Genomic DNA, 12,573 nt, shown 5'->3' on the forward strand with positions numbered 1-12,573 from the left:
TTTGTTTTTAAAGTTTAGAAGGTCCTTACGGTATTTCTCCACCTGTGTGCTGAGTTTTCCAAGCCAGTCCTCACTGTTGTCATTCGTTAGAATGTGTTCTTTTTCCCTCTGAATCACTGTTAATTCATCAACAGTGATTTTTTTAAGCCTGGTCACTTCCTCAATCACAAGTAATATCCAATCGAGTGAACATTTATTAGCTATTTGGCACCATTTTCGGCAAAAAGCTTTATATATATATATATATATATTTATATATATATATATATAAAACTCTGCAGTATACTTTCATTATTTCTTTTGTTCCCTTTTCCTGTAATTCCATACTGAAATCGTTCGTGAGCTTTTCAGTTCCTGTTAGAAATGGACATGCAGAACACTGTTATATTCCACACAGCTGCACACTCTAGTGACCTATTTATAACTGTCCCTAATTGGCCACAGCAGAGAAGGTAACCTAAGTTACAAAATGGCAGTTCCCATTGTTTTATAAACACTAAAACTTTACACTTATTTTGTCAATATTTAAACGGCTAATAAAACTTTCAAAATACATCTACTTATTATTCTCAGACAAATCTTTTCTTGGAATGCATCATTCTATCTAGCATTTATTTAGTGTTTAGTGTCCCTTTAATAGATTGTTGGATCTAGCATACGTCTGTTAGTTTATCTGCTATTTTGCCATTTCCCAGAACAATTGTGCTTCATTTGGGTCATTTATGTACACTGAATTATAATCTCTAAAACCCTTCAACCGTTCCTCTAAAAATGTTTAAATGTTTCTGAATAATCTAAATATGAAGGGATATATATATATATATATATATATATATATATATATATATATATATATATATACACAGGGAGTGCAGAATTATTAGGCAAGTTGTATTTTTGAGGATTAATTTTATTATTGAACAACAACCATGTTCTCAATGAACCCAAAAAACTCATTAATATCAAAGCTGAATAGTTTTGGAAGTAGTTTTTAGTTTGTTTTTAGTTATAGCTATTTTAGGGGGATATCTGTGTGTGTGGGTGACTATTACTGTGCATAATTATTAGGCAACTTAACAAAAAACAAATATATACCCATTTCAATTATTTATTTTTACCAGTGAAACCAATATAACATCTCAACATTCACAAATATACATTTCTGACATTCAAAAACAAAACAAAAACAAATCAGTGACCAATATAGCCACCTTTCTTTGCAAGGACACTCAAAAGCCTGCCATCCATGGATTCTGTCAGTGTTTTGATCTGTTCACCATCAACATTGCGTGCAGCAGCAACCACAGCCTCCCAGACACTGTTCAGAGAGGTGTACTGTTTTCCCTCCTTGTAAATCTCACATTTGATGATGGACCACAGGTTCTCAATGGGGTTCAGATCAGGTGAACAAGGAGGCCATGTCATTAGATTTTCTTCTTTTATACCCTTTCTTGCCAGCCACGCTGTGGAGTACTTGGACGCGTGTGATGGAGCATTGTCCTGCATGAAAATCATGTTTTTCTTGAAGGATGCAGACTTCTTCCTGTACCACTGCTTGAAGAAGGTGTCTTCCAGAAACTGTCAGTAGGACTGGGAGTTGAGCTTGACTCCATCCTCAACCCGAAAAGGCCCCACAAGCTCATCTTTGATGATACCAGCCCAAACCAGTACTCCACCTCCACCTTGCTGGCGTCTGAGTCGGTCTGGAGCTCTCTGCCCTTTACCAATCCCGCCACGGGCCCATCCATCTGGCCCATCAAGACTCACTCTCATTTCATCAGTCCATAAAACCTTAGAAAAATCAGTCTTGAGATATTTCTTGGCCCAGTCTTGACGTTTCAGCTTGTGTGTCTTGTTCAGTGGTGGTCGTCTTTCAGCCTTTCTTACCTTGGCCATGTCTCTGAGTATTGCACACCTTGTGCTTTTGGGCACTCCAGTGATGTTGCAGCTCTGAAATATGGCCAAACTGGTGGCAAGTGGCATCTTGGCAGCTGCACGCTTGACTTTTCTCAGTTCATGGGCAGTTATTTTGCGCCTTGGTTATTCCACACGCTTCTTGCAACCCTGTTGACTATTTTGAATGAAACGCTTGATTGTTCGATGATCACGCTTCAGAAGCTTTGCAATTTTAAGAGTGCTGCATCCCTCTGCAAGATATCTCACTATTTTTTACTTTTCTGAGCCTGTCAAGTCCTTCTTTTGACCCATTTTGCCAAAGGAAAGGAAGTTGCCTAATAATTATGCACACCTGAAATAGGGTGTTGATGTCATTAGACCACACCCCTTCTCATTACAGAGATGCACATCACCTAATATGCTTAATTGGTAGTAGGCTTTCGAGCCTATACAGCTTGGAGTAAGACAACATACATAAAGAGGATGATGTGGTCAAAATACTCATTTGCCTAATAATTCTGCACTCCCTGTATATATATTATAATTGGGAATGAGAATGTTATCTAAAATAAGTAAAACTGTAGTGTAATGAGATAGAGTAAACTACAAAAATTTAGAATATTTACTCTTGGAATAAGACATCAGGAACAAGACTAATCTTGACTGAATTATGAGATTTAGAATTACAAATAAAATCATGTCTAAGCCTCCAAATATCAGATACTTATAAAGTGGATTTTAAAATAGTAAATATTTTTTTCTCATAAGTCACCAGAGAATTTTTAAGAGACAGTGGCTTATTTATAGAAATAAAATAGTCTGTTATAACCTGTCTTCCAAACAAAGGGTATAGAATCTTAATTAACCTATTGCAAAACAGGAGCATTAATTAGTGCTCCACTTGTAATTTGGCCCAGCTAATTAACACCTACTAAACTTAACTGTAACAAAAGAAATCTTCCTTTTAAATCTGTGATAACCTTGTTAAGCTCATAACAATAATTGTTACTAATTAGAATGGCTGCCCCTCTCAATGATTTTTTGAAAGAAGAAAAAAAAAACTCCTTACCCCATGTGCTTTTAATTGTTTGTGTTTTGTGTTAGTTAAATGTGCTTCTTATAAACAACGTACACTTTAAAGAGGCATGAAACACAACATTTTAAATTTATGTTTCAGATAGAGCATCCAATTTTACTTTCCACTATACTATTATTATAAAATGTGCTTTATTCTCTCAGTATCCTTTGTTGAAGGTGCAGCAAAGTATTATTGGGAGCTAGCTGAGCACATCAGGTTAGCCAATAACAAGACACATATGTGCAGTCACCAATCAAACAGCTAGCTCCCAGTATTGCATTGCTGTTCCTGTGCCTACCTAGGTATGACTCTGGCTGCCGTAAACATTATCGTGTCCCATACAAAGTATAGGAAGCCGCTAATCTTTTTGAAGACCGGCGACCCCGGAACTGAAGACCGGCCACCGTGGAGCCATGGAGCGTGGGGCAGTGACGTGCAGTGAGGTTAGAGGCTGGTGAGGCACTAGATATGATACGCCGGAGAAAAACATATACAGAGGGCCGCAAGTACCCCCAACAGGGCAGATTTAAATGATAGCTGAACCAGTGCACAGGTGAAATAATCTGCTAATGGGTGAGAGCACGTTAGTAGCCACTGAGTTACTAATTAGCTGATTACTTCACCTGTGCACTGATTCAGCTATAATGAAAACCTGGCTTGTTGGGGGTACTTGAGGACCATGGTTGAGAAACACTGCACTAAAGCACCAGCTCATCGGAAATGTATTGATTACCTGGAGAATAAAGCACACATTGGGGGGTAGTTATCAAGCCGTCTACTTTTCTTGCTTCGCCGGCCCAATACGCCCGCCTAAGCTCGCCTACCTTCGCCGCCGCGGACCTGAAAAAATACGCCTAAGTTATCAAATAAAGCTGTCAAAAAGCCGCGGGGCGATGAGCAGCGGACTGTGACAGTTATCACTCATCCGATCTCGCTGCCCTTCGGCTTTTTCCCAGCTTTATTGCTAGCCTGTCACTAAGCACTCACACTAAACTACACTGTTCTACCCCCTATACCGGCACCCCCGGAGCCCCCCGCAACTAAATAAAGTTACTAACCCCTAAACCGCCACTCGTAGACCCCGCCGCAACTCTTATAAATGTATTAACCCCTAAACCGCCGCTCCCGGACACCGCTGCCACCTACAGTATACCTAGTAACCCCTATCCTGCCCCCCCTATACCGTCGCCCTCTATAATAAAATTATTAACCCCTATCCTGCTGATCCCGCACCTCTCCGCAACTAAATAAATAGTTTAACCCCTAAACCGCCGCTCCATGAACCCGCCGCAACCTATATTAAACCTATTAACTCCTATCCTGCCCCCCCTACACCGTCGCCACCTATAATAAATTTATTAACCCCTAATCTGCCCCCCCTACACCGTCGCCACCTATAATATATTTATTAACCCCTATCCTGCCCCCCACTACGCCGCCGCCACTGTCATAAAATTATTAACCCCTAAACCTAAGTCTAACCCTAACCCTAACGCCCCCCTAACTTAAATATTAATTAAATAAATCTAAATAAATTAACTCTTATTAAGTAAATTAATCCTATTTAAAACTAAATACTTACCTTTAAAATAAACCCTAATATAGCTACAATATAAATAATAATTATATTCTAGCTATCTTAGGATTTATATTTATTTTACAGGTACCTTTCAATTTATTTTAACCATGTACAATAACTATTAAATAGTTATTAACTATTTAATAGCTTACCTAGCTAAAATAAAGAGAAATGTACCTGTGAAATAAATCCTAACCTAAGTTACAATTACACCTAACACTACACTATACTAACTACATAGCTAAAAGAAATACAAAATTACCTGTAAAATAAATCCTAACTTAAGTTACAATTAAACCTTATACTACACTATCATTAAATTAATTAAATAAATTAACTACAAATAACTACAATTAAATACAATTACATAAACTAACTAAAGTACAAAAAATAAAAAAAGCTAAGTTACAAAAAATAAAAAAATAAGTTACAAACATGTTACAAATATTACAACAATTTTAAGCTACTTACACCTAATCTAAGCCCCCTAATAAAATAACAAACCCCCCCAAAATAAAAAAATACCCTACCCTATTCTAAATTAAATAAATTTCAAAGCTCTTTTACCTTACCAGCCCTTAAAAGGGCCATTTGTGAAAGAAAAATGCAACCCCCCCAACATTAAAACCCACCACCCACATACCCCTAATCTAACCCAAACCCCCCTTACAAAAACCTAACACTAATCCCCTGAAGATCATCCTACCTTGAGTCGTCTTCACTCAGCCGAGCCACCGATGGAACTGAAGAGGACATCCGGAGCGGAAGAAGTTAATCCTCCAAGCGGCGCTGAAGAAATCTTCCATCCGATGAAGTCATCTTCCAAGCCGGGTCTTGAATCTTCCTTCCGCCGACACGGAACCACCTTCTTCACCGACGGACTACGACGAATGACGGCTCCTTTAACCCCTTAACGACCGAGGACGTGCAGGGTACGTCCTCAAAAAAAAAGCAGTTAACGCCTGAGGACGTACCCTGCACGTCCTCGGTGTGGAAAGCAGCTGGAAGCGATCCTGCTCGCTTCCAGCTGCTTTCCGGTTATTGCAGTGATGCCTCGATATGGAGGCATCCTGCAATAACCTTTCTAAGCCATCCGGTGCAGAGAGAGCCACTCTGTGGCCCTCTCTGCACCGGAGATCGGTGGCTTACAGTGCGTTGGTGGGTGGGAGCCAAACCGGGAAGCGGGTGGCGGCCATCGATGGCCCTCGTTATGTGGAGGGGGGCGGGATTGTGGGCCGGTATGCCAGGGCCGCGCACTGACGCGCGCACGTGCACGGGAGGGTGGGGGCGGGCGCGTGCACGGGGAGGGAGCGGGTGGGAACCGCTACACACAGAAAAAAAAGATCAGGAAAATAAAAAAAAATGTAAAATAAATGTTATAAAAAAGCAATCATTTAGGTGGTGGGGGTTGGTCTGTGGGGAGGGGGAAGCTACACTACAGAAAAACCGGGGAAAAAATAAAAAAACAACATATTTCCTTGCAAACTGGGTACTGGCAGACAGCTGCCAGTACCCAAGATGGCCCCCAATAAGGCAGAGGGGAGGGTTAGAGAGCGGTTTTGGGGGGGATCAGGGAGGTTGGGGGCTAAGGGGGGGATCCTACACAGTAGCATATGTAAATATGCTAAAAAAAAATATTATTTTTAAAAACCCTTTTATTTTAGTACTGGCAGACTTTCTGCCAGTACTTAAGATGGCGGGGACAATTGTGGGGTGGGGGAGGGAAGGGAGCTGTTTGGGAGGGATCAGGGGGTGGGATGTGTCAGGTGGGAGGCTGATCTCTACACTAAAGCTAAAATTAACCCTGCAAGCTTCCTACAAACTCCCTAATTAACCCCTTCACTGCTAGCCATAATACACGTGTGAGGCGCAGCAGCATTTAGCGGCCTTCTAATTACCAGAAAGCAACGCCAAAGTCATATATGTCTGCTATTTCTGAACAAAGGGGATCCCAGAGAAGCATTTACAACCATTTGTGCCATAATTGCACAAGCTGTTTGTAAATAATTTCAGTGAGAAACCTAAAATTGTGAAAAATTTAAAGTTTTTTTTAATTTGATCGCATTTGGCGGTGAAATGGTGGCATGAAATATACCAAAATGGGCCTAGATCAATACTTGGGGTCGTCTACTACACTACACTAAAGCTAAAATTAACCCTACAAGCTCCCTAAAAGCTCCCTAATTAACCCCTTAACTGCTGGGCATAATACACGTGTGGTGCGCAGTGGCATTTAGCGGCCTTCTAATTACCAAAAAGCAACGCCAAAGCCATATATGTCTGCTATTTCTGAACAAAGGGGATCCCAGAGAAGCATTTACAAGCATTTATGCCATAATTGCACAAGCTGTTTGTAAATAATTTCAGTGAGAAACCGAAAGTTTGTGAAAAAATTTGTGAAAAAGTGAACGATTTTTTGTATTTGATTGCATTTGGCGGTGAAATGGTGGTATGAAATATACCAAAATTGGCCTAGATCAATACTTTGGGATGTCTTCTAAAAAAAAAAATATACATGTCAAGGGATATTCAGGGATTCCTGAGAGATATTAGTGTTCTAATGTAACTAGCGCTAATTTTGAAAAAAAATGGTTTGGAAATAGCAAAGTGCTACTTGTATTTATGGCCCTATAACTTGCAAAAAAAAAGCAAAGAACATGTAAACATTGGGTATTTCTAAACTCAGGACAAAATTTAGAAACTTTTTAGCATGGGTGTTTTTTGGTGGTTGTAGATATGTAACAGATTTTGGGGGTCAAAGTTAGAAAAAGTGTGTTTTTTTCATTTTTTCCTCATATTTTATAATTTTTTTATAGTAAATTATAAGATATGATGAAAATAATGGTATCTTTAGAAAGTCCATTTAATGGCGAGAAAAACGGTATATAATATGTGTGGGTACAGTAAATGAGCAAGAGGAAAATTACAGCTAAACACAAACACCGCAAAAATGTAAAAATAGCCTTGGTCCCAAACGGACAGAAAATGGAAAAGTGCTGTGGTCATTAAGGGGTTAAGGGACGTCATCCAAGGTTTTTGTAAGGGGGGTTTTTGTTAGATTAGGGGTATGTGGGTGGTGGGTTTTAATGTTGGGGGGGGGTTGTATTTTTCTTTTACAGGCAAAAGAGCTGTTTTCTTTGGGGCATGCCCCCACAAATGGCCCTTTTAAGGGCTGGTAAGGTAAAAGAGCTTTGAAATTTATTTAATTTAGAATAGGGTAGGGCATTTTTTTATTTTGGGGGGGTTTGTTATTTTATTAGGGGGCTTAGATTAGGTGTAAGTAGCTTAAAATTGTTGTAATATTTGTAACATGTTTGTAACTTATTTTTTTATTTTTTGTAACTTAGCTTTTTTTATTTTTTGTACTTTAGTTAGTTTATGTAATTGTATTTAATTGTAGTTATTTGTAGGTAGTTTATTTAATTAATTTAATGATAGTGTAGTATTAGGTTTAATTGTAACTTAAGTTAGGATTTATTTTACAGGTAATTTTGTATTTCTTTTAGCTATGTAGTTATTAAATAGTTAATAACTATTTAATAACTATTCTAACTAGCTAAAATAAATACAAAGTTACCTGTAAAATAAATATAAATCCTAAGATAGCTATAATATAATTATTAATTATATTGTAGCTATCTTAGGCCTAGATTTGGAGTTTGACGGTAGATGGGTTGTTAACGCTACGCAGGCTTTTTTCTGGCCACACCATAGCACCATAAAATTAACTCTGGTATCGAGAGTCCAAAAAAATGCTGCGTTAGGCTCCAAAAAAGGAGCGTAGAGCATTTTTACCGCAAATGCAACTCTCGATACCAGAGTTGCTTACGGACGCGGCCAGCCTCAAAAACGTGCTCGTGCACGATTCTCCCATAGGAAACAATGGGGCTGTTTGAGCTGAAAAAAAACCTAACACCTGCAAAAAAGCTGCGTTCAGCTCCTAACGCAGCCCCATTGTTTCCTATGGGGAAACACTTCCTAAGTCTGCACCTAACACCCTAACATGTACCCCGAGTCTAAACACCCCTAACCTTACACTTATTAACCCCTAATCTGCCACCCCCACTATCGCTGACCCCTGCATTATATTATTAACCCCTAATCTTCCGCTCCGTAAACCGCCGCAACTTACATTATCCCTATGTACCCCTAATCTGCTGCCCCTAACACCGCCGACCCCTATATTATATTTATTAACCCCTAACCTGCCCCCCACAACGTTGCCGCCAGCTACTTACAATAATTAACCCCTAATCTGCCGACCGCAAAGCGCCGCCACCTACGTTATCCTTATGTACCCCTAATCTGCTGCCCCTAACACCGCCGACCCCTATATTATATTTATTAACCCCTAATCTGCCCCCCTCAACGTCGCCGACACCTGCCTACACTTATTAACCCCTAATCTGCCGAGCGGACCTGAGCGCTACTATAATAAAGTTATTAACCCCTAATCCGCCTCACTAACCCTATCATAAATAGTATTAACCCCTAATCTGCCCTCCCTAACATCGCCGACACCTAACTTCAATTATTAACCCCTAATCTGACGACCGGAGCTCACCGCTACTATAATAAATGGATTAACCCCTAAAGCTAAGTCTAACCCTAACACTAACACCCCCCTAACTTAAATATAATTTACATCTAACGAAATTAATTAACTCTTATTAAATAAATTAATCCTATTTAAAGATAAATACTTACCTGTAAAATAAATCCTAATATAGCTACAATATAAATTATAATTACATTGTAGCTATTTTAGGATTAATATTTATTTTACAGGCAACTTTGTAATTATTTTAACCAGGTACAATAGCTATTAAATAGTTAAGAACTATTTAATAGTTACCTAGTTAAAATAATAACAAAATTACCTGTAAAATAAATCCTAACCTAAGTTAGAATTAAACCTAACACTACCCTATCAATAAATTAATTAAATAAAATACCTTCAATTACCTACAATTAACCTAACACTACACTATCAATAAATAAATTAAATACAATTCCTACAAATAACTACAATTACATAAACTAACTAAAGTACAAAAAATAAAAAAGAACTAAGTTACAAAAAATAAAAAATATTTACAAACATAAGAAAAATATTACAACAATTTTAAACTAATTACACCTACTCTAAGCCCCCTAATAAAATAACAAAGACCCCCAAAATAAAAAAATGCCCTACCCTATTCTAAATTAATAGAGTTAAAAGCTCTTTTACCTTACCAGCCCTGAACAGGGCCCTTTGCGGGGCATGCCCCAAGAAAATCAGCTCTTTTGCCTGTAAAAAAAAACATACAATACCCCCCCCAACATTACAACCCACCACCCACATACCCCTAATCTAACCCAAACCCCCCTTAAATAAACCTAACACTAAGCCCCTGAAGATCTTCCTACCTTGTCTTCACCTCAACAGGTATCACCGATCCGTCCTGGCATCCGGTGCTGAAGAGGTCCAGAAGAGGCTCCAAAGTCTTCCTCCTATCCGGCAAGAAGAGGACAATCCGGACCGGCAAACATCTTCATCCAAGCGGCATCTTCGATCTTCTTCCATCCGGTGCGAAGCGGGTCCATCTTGAAGCAGCCGACGCGGATCCATCCTCTTCTTCCGGCGTCTCCCGACGAATGACAGTTCCTTTAAGGGACGTCATCCAAGATGGCGTCCCTCGAATTCCGATTGGCTGATAGGATTCTATCAGCCAATCGGAATTAAGGTAGGAATATTCTGATTGGCTGATGGAATCAGCCAATCAGAATCAAGTTCAATCCGATTGGCTGATCCAATCAGCCAATCAGATTGAGCTCGCATTCTATTGGCTGATCGGAACAGCCAATAGAATGCGAGCTCAATCTGATTGGCTGATTGGATCAGCCAATCGGATTGAACTTGATTCTGATTGGCTGATTCCATCAGCCAATCAGAATATTCCTACCTTAATTCCGATTGGCTGATAGAATCCTATCAGCCAATCGGAATTCGAGGGACTCCATCTTGGATGACGTCCCTTAAAGGAACCGTCATTCGTCGGGAGACGCCGGAAGAAGAGGATGGATCCGCGTCGGCTGCATCAAGATGGACCCGCTCCGCACCGGATGGAAGAAGATCGAAGATGCCGCTTGGATGAAGATGTTTGCCGGTCCGGATGTCCTCTTCTTGCCGGATAGGAGGAAGACTTTGGAGCCTCTTCTGGACCTCTTCAGCACCGGATGCCAGGACGGATCGGTGATACCTGTTGAGGTGAAGACAAGGTAGGAAGATCTTCAGGGGCTTAGTGTTAGGTTTATTTAAGGGGGGTTTGGGTTAGATTAGGGGTATGTGGGTGGTGGGTTGTAATGTTGGGGGGGGTATTGTATGTTTTTTTTTACAGGCAAAAGAGCTGATTTTCTTGGGGCATGCCCCGCAAAGGGCCCTGTTCAGGGCTGGTAAGGTAAAAGAGCTTTTAACTCTATTAATTTAGAATAGGGTAGGGCATTTTTTTATTTTGGGGGTCTTTGTTATTTTATTAGGGGGCTTAGAGTAGGTGTAATTAGTTTAAAATTGTTGTAATATTTTTCTTATGTTTGTAAATATTTTTTTATTTTTTTGTAACTTAGTTCTTTTTTATTTTTTGTACTTTAGTTAGTTTATGTAATTGTAGTTATTTGTAGGAATTGTATTTAATTTATTTATTGATAGTGTAGTGTTAGGTTAATTGTAGGTAATTGTAGGTATTTTATTTAATTAATTTTTGATAGGGTAGTGTTAGGTTTAATTCTAACTTAGGTTAGGATTTATTTTACAGGTAATTTTGTTATTATTTTAACTAGGTAACTATTAAATAGTTCTTAACTATTTAATAGCTATTGTACCTGGTTAAAATAATTACAAAGTTGCCTGTAAAATAAATATTAATCCTAAAATAGCTACAATGTAATTATAATTTATATTGTAGCTATATTAGGATTTATTTTACAGGTAAGTATTTATCTTTAAATAGGATTAATTTATTTAAAAAGAGTTAATTAATTTCGTTAGATGTAAATTATATTTAAGTTAGGGGGGTGTTAGTGTTAGGGTTAGACTTAGCTTTAGGGGTTAATCCATTTATTATAGTAGCGGTGAGCTCCGGTCGTCAGATTAGGGGTTAATAATTGAAGTTAGGTGTCGGCGATGTTAGGGAGGGCAGATTAGGGGTTAATACTATTTATGATAGGGTTAGTGAGGCGGATTAGGGGTTAATAACTTTATTATAGTAGCGCTCAGGTCCGATCGGCAGATTAGGGGTTAATAAGTGTAGGCAGGTGTCGGCGACGTTGAGGGGGGCAGATTAGGGGTTAATAAATATAATATAGGGGTCGGCGGTGTTAGGGGCAGCAGATTAGGGGTACATAAGGATAACGTAGGTGGCGGCGCTTTGCGGTCAGCAGATTAGGGGTTAATTATTGTAAGTAGCTGGCGGCGACGTTGAGGGGGCAGGTTAGGGGTTAATAAATATAATACAGGGGTCGGCGGTGTTAGGGGCAGCAGATTAGGGGTACATAAGTATAACGTAGGTGGCGGTCGGCAGATTAGGGGTTAAAAAAATTTAATCGAGTTGCGGCGATGTGGGGGGACCTCAGTTTAGGGGTACATAGGTAGTTTATGGGTGTTAGTGTACTTTAGAGTACAGTAGTTAAGAGCTTTATGAACCGGCGTTAGCCCAGAAAGCTCTTAACTCCTGATTTTTTTCTGCGGCTGGAGTTTTGTCGTTAGAGCTCTAACGCTCACTTCAGAAACGACTCTAAATACCGGAGTTAGGAAGATCCCATTGAAAAGATAGGATACGCAATTGACGTAAGGGGATCTGCGGTATGGAAAAGTCACGGCTGAAAAGTGAGCGTTAGACCCTATTTTGAGTGACTCCAAATACCGGCGGTAGCCTAAAACCAGCGTTAGGAGCCTCTAACGCTGGTTTTCACGGCTAACGCCAAACTCTAAATCTAGGCCTTAGGGTTTATTTTACAGGTAGGTATTTATTTTTAAATA

Source organism: Bombina bombina, chromosome 4 (genome assembly GCF_027579735.1).
Source record: "Bombina bombina isolate aBomBom1 chromosome 4, aBomBom1.pri, whole genome shotgun sequence".
NCBI classification, from domain to species: domain Eukaryota; kingdom Metazoa; phylum Chordata; class Amphibia; order Anura; family Bombinatoridae; genus Bombina; species Bombina bombina.